The following is a 9,555-nucleotide window of genomic DNA, read 5'->3' on the forward strand; positions in this document are numbered from 1 at the left end:
TCAGTATCTGCTGATGGTGGAGGTAACAAGCCATCTCTGATGAGAGAATCATTTTAGGACATGCTCAGAATATTTTATCACCTAGTGCAAGTTGTATATGCTCAGAATATTTATCATACCATGTACTAATAGGATCACATTTTATAAGCTAAGTACTGAATGTAAATTGTATTACAGATAAAAGAGTTATCTATATTTTTCTTGGTTTTGTTTTTTTTTCAAAGAGGGATATAAAAAACCAAAACACAGTAACAGTTGTGTTTGCCTGTCAAGTGCTCAGCTGTGCTGCTGCATTAAATCATTGTTATTCTGGACCAGTAAAAATTTGCATAAGTGCAAATGGCAGCTCCTAACAATGCCATCAGAATTGTTTCACCTTACACCAAATCCAACCAGTACCAGGCGCATTGCACGCTCACTGGCCATTATTCACAGATGGAAGCTAACAAGATGGAGGTAGATTACCTTCTTTTTTCTGCAATTTTATTTATCACCTAAAGTAAATTGCAACTCCAAGTTAAAATACCAAAAGAGGAATTAGATCATCTCAATACTGAAGCATTTATGAAGAGGGAAAAAATTATAATAAATCTGTCAATCACTGCAAAATAAAAAGCAAAAGTAGATCAGATTTTTAATACAGTATAATAATTTGCTATTTATGAAGTTAACCTTAGTCACCAAAATACCTGGAATATAAAATATTATCCCTAACAAGATAGATCAAAATCTTTTACTAAATCCATTGAATAGACACATTACTTTAATCAGACTTTACTCACAGAATAGACTAGTCATCATTTAACAGCATTTGTAGGTCTACAAAGTGTATGAATGCTTGCACACACTGAACATACATTTTGTGCAAAAAGACAGCTGGATTTTAATTAGCCAAGACTTTGCAGAAAATAGTAGAACCTCTGCAGAGTTTTGTACAAGGCACTGAGTTTCTCTTAGCTTCAAAAAACTTACGCATTTGAAAATATAAACATTTGGTCATCTTGAAACTCTGTGTTTTCTTTTATTTTCCAGCCAAAACCCGTATTTTTTTTATTTTTTATGGAGATACAACATTTATTAATTATTAATACACATTTCCAAAGGACCCACTATGAGGTCATTTTTTCCACAAGCTGAAGAAGCGTGGCCTGGCTCAAAGTTCTTTAAAGCCAACTGGAACTTTTCTGTTAGTTTCAGTGCTTTGCTTAAAGCTGAAGACTATCACCCACCTCGGTATTTACAGCTCTCTGTTATCAGCATATGCCAGCTTTTGGTATTTGTTTTGTTAAAACAAGATGGATTGAGGCAAAAGTTCAAAAGGGTTTTAATTACTTACAAGATTGGAAGCATTGATAGCAAGTGTGTTTACCTAGGGAAGATGGTACCTTCTGATTATTTGGAGTACTTGTTTTTAATTTAATTACCAAGAAATGCAGGCCACATTGCTTTTGTATGCATCTGGTCAAAAGTCAGCTGGCATCCAGTTTCAATCAGGCCTGAGACTAAAGTAGCACTCTCAGAGGTATTACATTCATCCACATTTTGTGAAAAACAGCAGCCTGGTAAAGAATAAAGACTTCTTGTTTCTTCCACTGAAGAACTGACTACACTGTAAGTTCATCTCTTGATTCCAAAGAATCCCAATCTAAAGAGGCACTAGGAATGCCTAACCACAGGGGAAGACATTAGCACAGCTACTTATCTCTTAAAGCTCCCAAAGAATCCACAGAAGATCAGACTTTCCAGGTTGCTCTGCTCACATAGCTGCTTGCTTGGTAAATTGTTTCTCTCCTCTTTTCTCATTTTGTTTGCTGTTGTTTTCAGTTTGGTTGGAACCAGCCTTGGTTAGGTGGGGAGAAACTGTCTAGATCTACACTTTCATGAAGTAGGCATGGTATTTCTCCAGGTGAGTTGTATGATCAGTGGTGACTCAGTACAAATGCATTGTTCAGCTTTTGTGTTTGATGTCTCAGAGCTGTTCTAGCCAGATGTCCACACTCTACATATCAGAAAGATATTCTCAGGGCTTTTAAGTAAGTTCCTAAAAGCTGAACTGAGATAGATGTTTTGGTTGTTTGGTCCACTATTTCTGTAGTTAGCAAGATTTAAACAACAGACAAAGAAAATCCCCTCCTATGCTTGCTGAAATGAGTAGGAAAATTCCCATCTGGGATTATAATTTATCCTCTAATAGATTTTGTGGGTGGATAGAGGTGTATGAGGCAGAAAAGGATTCATCTCTTTTCTCCTTTTCTACTGCTTCTACTACAGCAACAGAGCTAATCACATGTGAGTCAGCAAAGTGTCCTTTTCCAGGGAGAGAAAGGAAAACATGCGAAGGGAAAAAAATGTTCATCTCTGCCGTGGTGAGGAGAACAACTTTGTCATGTACTGCTTTCTTGTTTATATTAATATTGAGTGACTTAAAGTGCACATCACTGAAATGTTCATCACCTGGTGAGGGAATCCATTACCTTAGCCTTCTGCAGGAGCATCAGAGAAATAGTCATAAAATGCACTCAAGGCCTGTGTACTTCCCTCTTTTTCTAGAATATCCCTGTCAGTGCAGGGTGTATGCAATCACTGTGACGCTCATTACTAGATTCAGCCACATAGGGTGTATAGGTAGCATGTATTTATTGAGAGAATACATGCAACTTTTGCTCCCAAGATTTGATTACTCTTTTTGAATCCTCAGCCACAAATCAGATGCTAAGGTAATAACCACCACTAAAGACACACAGGTTGGTTGTTCTTCTATTAGGGACTAGCACTTTTTGATAGCAAGGACTCACTCACTTTCCTTTTGCCTCTTTGAAACTGGGCTTTATGAGATCCACATAGAAGTTGGATCTGAAAAACATTTGGAACTTCAGAAGAATATTGGTGACTACCTAATATTATAGTTTGTTGGGGGAATTGTATCTTTAAGATACTCCTAAAAGAGCCCACTAGTATTGTTATATTGTTCAGAAATTGATATGGAATAGCATTTTGCAGCTGGAACTCTTATAGTGGGCAAGACACATCTGTCAGACTTCTTGACTCTGAGTGATTGCAAAATGCAATACTTATCTTCCACTCTGTACATCTGGTTTTGGTTCCCAAATATGTTCCTAGGTATGTAGTAGAGATTTTGGCCTTGGTTTATTTGCGCTTAAAAGCTAAGCAAAGTAACAGCCTTCTCTGTATTTCCTTGTACTTGATATCAACTAGAAGATCCATATCCTGCAAAACTTGAGCATGAGCAGAAGCAACTTTCAGCTCCAGAACATATTTTCCTTTTAATTCTGGAAGACCTGAGTTTGCTGTGCCTGTTGTGGAGCCTATTGTTAAATACATTTTTGGTCAAGAGCTGAAGAGATGAATTCTGATCAGTTTTTGTGCAATTGTCTACCTAACTTTGTGTTGGCACATTTTAAGTGAAACTTAGTGAATCATACCTTTTGAGAGTCTTGTAAGTCTCAGTCAGAGCTTTATCTCTGGAGAAAAAAAAAATATGCCACAAGTGATTATGTAGAAACAAGCTCAGCCTAAGCATCTAAGATACCACTTTCTGTTTCATGGAGGAGCTTTAGATATTTAGGTCAAGTATCATAATAGCTGAGCTTTCAGATTCCTTTAAGGCAGATCTTCTGTATTGTTGTTGCTAAAATCAAAGACACTTACTTTGCCAGGAGTTTGAAATGCTTATGTAAATCATTAACATGAACCATTTATTCTGACCACAGCTACATGGTCTAAAGCTGATATACGGAATCTGTTAATCATTACTCGTCAGCTACTTGCTGCATATCAGAAGGTGATTCCAAAAGCTCCTGCCAACTTTTCAGAGGTCAGTACCCTGGGCTCTCTTTGCTTAACTAACCTGCATCCAGCTTTTGTAAGTGATCTTGAAATGCCTAGTCAGGTGTTTTTTGTAACCTGTGACACCTGAAGAGAAATCCTAACTTCTCTCTGCTGGATCCATGAAAATATCATTAAACAGCTGGGAGTTTTTATTCCAAAGCTGGGTTTTAGTTTTTAGGTTTTTTCTTCAATAGAATCAGGAGGTGCTGCATCCCTAGAGAAGCCACCCTGTATGGTTCTGCAAGTCTCAGGGCCAGGAGCTGGCATTGCTTCAGAGGACTTGAGGATTTTAGACACTGAAGAGATTTTCACACAGTGTGGCTTGCATTTGGGTACATGACAGTGAAGGCATCAGAAATACCTGAAGAAATGCTGGTGCCTGTCAGTTGCTTGGTGTCTGCTGATTTTATGTATTCCTAACTCATTATGTTGTGGTGCAGAAAATACCTTATTCTTTTCCCGACAGCTATTCCTCATGAACCTCCTTATCTGACCAAATGCCTTTCTCTTCGTGGTCTCCCTTTCATTCTTTCTGCCGTTGAGCAGCCTTGCTCAGTCTGACTCTGTAATCCAGGTACTTGCAACTTCATCCTTCTTCAGTTCACCAGTTTTCCTTTCCTAGCTCAGTGCTTGAAGTTCTTTGCCATTCTGTTTAAGATTTTTTCAATGGCTCCTCTTCCTTGGCCTCAGTTTTCTTACCTCAAATTCTGCTTCTGTAACCCAGCAGGTCAGTTCTGACTTGTTTCTCTTGTGCCTTAATTGAGCTATTTTATCCTCTTTTGTGCAGTGGAAGCAGAAAAGGAATTCCCTAATTGTAGTTTGGATCTAAAGTGTTGCATTATCCAACAATGTCAAAGAATAGCCTTTCTGTGGAAATGTGGAGAGCCAGCATCCTTCAGTTGCTGGCTCAATGTAGGACAAATATTTAAAGAATTTCAGTACCAGCCCTGAGCAAACCATTACTGCAAATCTGCAGAGTTTTCCAAATTTTCCAAAATTTTTATCTTGTCCAAATTAGATCATTTTACTGGCATGAAGTAATAAAAAAGCACATCCCTAATACAAGCATTAGCTCTCTGTTAGTTTCATCCATCTATTCCAGAATAGGGCGGATGCCACAGCTAACTATCTGAAAAGACGTTTAGCATTGAAAAGACATTCTTTGCATCTTGTTCTTCAGAATGATTGCATCAGTTTGCTCAAACTTTAAAAAACTGTTACTGTGAGCCAGCCAGCTACCATGGGATATTATGTCCCAGAGTGATCTGTTTAATCTGTAGGCAGTTGAAAATAAAATTTTTAATAGAAAATGCTGAAAAAACTTTATATTTTATCTCCAATTGTATGATGAATAAGTTATTTGTGTAATCTCTTTTTAAAATTGTATTCTTTTCTTTTTTGAGACATAGAAGGTAAGTAGGTAGAATTAGAAATAGAACATCAGAAAAATAAGTGTGATTGCTTGTTGTATTGAAGTGCTAGATGAGAAATTCAACTTGCTTTGAAGAAAAGGGCAGCTTACAGATTAAATGCACTATTTTTTGTCAGAATTAAAATGCTTTGTATGTTCAGTCTTCTAGAAAGGTAAATGACTGCACAGAATGTCTGTAGACAGTCTTGACATTCCTTGAAACAATCATTGATCAGACACTGTAAAGCCTCAAACAGAGGTATGTTGGTCCCTAGAGAATGACAGAAAATTACAACAGATTAAGAATATTTACTTTGGCAAGACAGTACTAAGGTTTTTGGAGCAAAATGCTTTTTGACACTGTTATAGAAATAATCATGTAACAGTAGACTAAGCATTCCAACTAGAAGTGGGATTTGTACAAACCACTGATTTCTTTGTTCTCTTTTGCTTTAGCTGGTACCCAATTTTATTCCTGTAACTGTTCTTTAATTTAGAACTAATTGGAGATGTAGAGTGAAAATGGGTTACAAATTTGTATTTGCAAATGCAAGAGAGAGATCAATTCTACACTACTGGAGAAAATAAAAACATTTACTTGAATACAGCTTTTGATGTACAAGCTAGGATCCCAGCTTGAAAAACAAAATCTCACAAATTACAGATATTACTTCAACACTCATGATTTAGCAGAATTCTGTAGAAATACATTTTTTCTTAATAGTTTTCTCAGGGATTTCATTCCTCATGATGAGCAGTACCTTAAAGCATAATATTTTATGGGAGAGTGTGGTGCACATCTGAATTTGGAAGTTAATGTTAATAAAGATCATAGATCCCACCTTTAGGTTTGCTCAGCTCTTTGCTGAAGAAGTAAAAAATAATAGACTATATTGACTATATGCACCATTCATTTTTAGTGGAAAGTGAAGTTTTGATGTGCTGCAGTATATTCTTAAAATTCTTCAGAGTGGAAGTTACATAAATGTGACTGCTTTCATCTGATGCCTGGAAGAAATTCTGACTTCAGGCTTCAGTAGTCATGCTGGGTTAGCTGGAAGTTGAGGGAAAAGATTTTTAATAGATGCACAATGAAAAACTGGTTAAAGGCTATTGCTTTTGAAAAATAAAGTTAGGCTAGGAATAAACCAAACACTGAACTGAAAGGTTTAATTTGGTACTTATAGGTAAATTAATTATAAATCCTTAATGCTCACTGCTTTTCAAAATACCAATGAAAACCATACTCTAGTTTTATTCCAAGGATATTATTAACTGTAAATCCTGTTTCTCATTGAAGCAAAGTAAATGCAAAAAATAATCTTCCATTATGGAGATGTATTGGTAGTTCTGAGAAATTCAGTTTATCTTCAGTGAATCCACCATTTTGTAAAGGACCACTTTTCAAGCTGAAGGATATACCTGAAAACTTGTCATTTTCTTATTAATGTTTTTTTGCAATCCTTTCTTGCTCCGCTATGACATTTTTACACTGCAGATCTTCAGTGTTGTTTTCCAAGGGAAGTTATTTCCATTGCCTGAGCAAGTGAACTGTGCAAAACAGACCACGAAGCAGGAAAAGGAGAACGAGCGTCTGAACGAAAACAACCACAACTATGAGCAGCAATTGCAATGAATGAACCAGGGGAGTCTGAGGTTTTGCAACTCTCTCAAACTAGCCTTTAGAAAGCAAAAGTAGATTCAGTAGATTCGCAAACATGTTTACTCACTGGGACAGTTTTGTGATGTGTATTTTCCTTAAGGTCCCTGGCAGGCAATTTCTGCCAGGGGTGTATGACAGCATAAACCATGGCTTAGAATTCTGATTTCAACTGAGGAAACCCACAGCAAGACTTAGTTAAAGAAACTAATCACATTCTCCAAAGTAGATCTAATCACCTTGATTCACGTTAGTGAAAATCCGTCTGAAGTCAACTGCATTATTTGCTGGAGTAGAGAAAACTCTAAGGAAAAATGATATATTGATCCAAACTCTGTATACAGTCTATAGCTTTAGGTAAAGCTGATATTTGCCCATATTGTATGTTCTGGCATTTACAGTAGTTGACCACTGGCTATGGAATGCAGTCACAGAGGTGTCCTCTTCTTCATTACATCTGTAGTCATTCCCTCACATCATACCATAATCATAGCTGATTCAGGACGTGATTTACAAAAATTGTCTTCTCAATTAAATAACCATGAACTCTAGCATCTCTCTGATTATTTTCTGTGGGCTTTGCTTAGACAAATCCACATTCTTATGTAGGATCATGTCTGCTTGTCTAAAAACTGTCTTCTGTAAATCTTAGAACATAAATACAGCAAAGAGTATTTAATCCATTTTCACCCTGTTCAGTTTCTCACTGGTTTTTCTAGTCCAGCTAGGCTGGATTCAGGTGATACAAATGTCAACATTTTCCTTGGAAACTGATAATAAATCCTGCAATTAGGAGACTATTCAAAAGGTTACACTTAAATTTCCTTTTGTTTAAGCCTGTATTTCTTTTGCCTGTTTCCAGCTCTGGCAAGCTGAAACTGGTCATCCATAGGGATTCCTTTCAGACATAGAACAGCAAGGGGGAAGAAAATATGTGTGAGGAGGGAATGGTGAGGAAATCCCTTCAGAAGTTTATGTACTTGACTCCTTGGTGGCTACAGGAAAAAGTAGTGGGGGTAAGCGGGAGGAATGTATTTCAGTGTTGTTCTGGTACTTCCACTCTCTCCATATAGGCTCACACGCTTTGTCAGCTTAAAAGAAAAACAGAAAATGGTTGTGAAAGGATACCTGCACATTTTAGCCCATACCACTCATGCAGAGTCCTTAGACTGCTTTCAGCATCCTACTATACACATCAAAGTCACCAGGGAGAAAACAGAAAGCAGAAGCAAACAGCATGGTAAGTTATTAAGAGTGAGAGCAGACAATAGTCCTTATTATGCAATGGAATTATAGCAGCAAACAACGATGGCATTTCTGACACAGTTGCATTTATGGTGGATATCATATTTGATTTCCATAAAGTTAATTGCAAAACATTGATCAAGCAAAAGCAACCAAAAGTCAGAGGGCTGAAGGACAGAAAACAGAAGAATCTGAGGGGACACTGAAAATAACTAAAGGTATTTGCTTCATGAAGAAGTTGGTATTTATGTCGTAAGAAAAGGATTTCTCCAGAAAAAAATGAGCTTAGTAGTCTTGGCTCTCTCAAATATTCAAGAGCAGACTGACTTTCAAAGAAATTGAAAGGCAATAAGTCTAAAACTACAAAAAGAAATGCCCTTTTCCACTGCACATAATTACATTTTTGAAGACACCACTACAAAATGCTGCTGCATTAAGGTACTCAAGACCAAAGAGGTTATTATTTTTTTGTTATGAATACTAAGAATCCCATTCTGTTGCATTTACTAGAATAAAATTATGTTGAGTCCACAAATTGTGTTTGAATTTTAGAAAATGCTGCTGGAGCCAAGAGAAGATAGCTTCACTGATTTTTTCTTTCAAAGTTTTGGGGTTTTTGTAACTTAGAATTGTGTTCTGTGGGTAATTTTTATTATGCTTTGAAAGAATGACTACTTTTGAATAATAAGAATGCTATATTGCTTGAGATGGAAAGACTCTTTTGCTGTGCATACATCCTGAAATAAGAAGCTCTCTTTTTATACTGCTTCATAATTTTTCCCTTTTTTGGATACTTTGTTCATCAGATACTTACCTCTTTTAGATTTGAGTTTGATTACAAACATTTGCATTACTTCAAAAGAGCTTTTAACTTTCTGTTCTCTTCAGTTCCACTTTTTCCTCAAGTCCATGGGTTTCTAGCATTTGGGTACTCCAGTCTAGGTCTTCAGCCATTCTTTGTTATTGCTGTTGCCATTAATCCATTTTTTGTTAGTATCTGTGACTCCAGCAGAGATTAGACCTTTGCTGTGCTAGATGTGGTATAATCAATTAGTAGGATTAGAAAAAAAAAATTGTTTCTGTAGAAGACAAAATCATAAATTTAATTTATAAGTTAGAAATTTTGACCTTGCAAAAACCACTAGAGATCTACTTTTTGTTTTCTTTGAAAATTACTCCAAAATAATTCCTATGTAGTGTCTGACCCTTTGGTCACAGTTTTTATTCAATCCATGTTGGGTTAGTGAGGCAGGGATGTTGTACTGCTACAGCCTCAGCATTGGAAAATATGGCTGTTTTTCTTCTGATGCGAGAGCTGGCTTGTTCAGAGCAAGCAGGACCTCTCTGCTGTGTAAGAATCACCTTTATGGTAATATAAAGGAGACTTAAT

The 9,555-nt window shown here is 36.6% G+C and overlaps 1 long non-coding RNA gene across 1 annotated transcript; it reads left to right on the forward strand.

Moving 5' to 3' along the window:
* The first annotated feature begins 394 nt into the window (after positions 1–394).
* LOC146440995 (uncharacterized) lies at positions 395–8,238 on the forward strand. Its single transcript, XR_014850383.1, has 5 exons — positions 395–456; positions 1,825–1,906; positions 2,272–2,366; positions 3,732–3,835; positions 6,759–8,238. It is a non-coding gene; the product is annotated as an uncharacterized LOC146440995 (long non-coding RNA).
* The last annotated feature ends 1,317 nt before the right edge of the window (positions 8,239–9,555 follow it).

Source organism: Lichenostomus cassidix, chromosome 2 (assembly GCF_008360975.1).
Source record: "Lichenostomus cassidix isolate B80296 chromosome 2, HeHo_3.0, whole genome shotgun sequence".
Lineage (NCBI taxonomy): Eukaryota > Metazoa > Chordata > Aves > Passeriformes > Meliphagidae > Lichenostomus > Lichenostomus cassidix.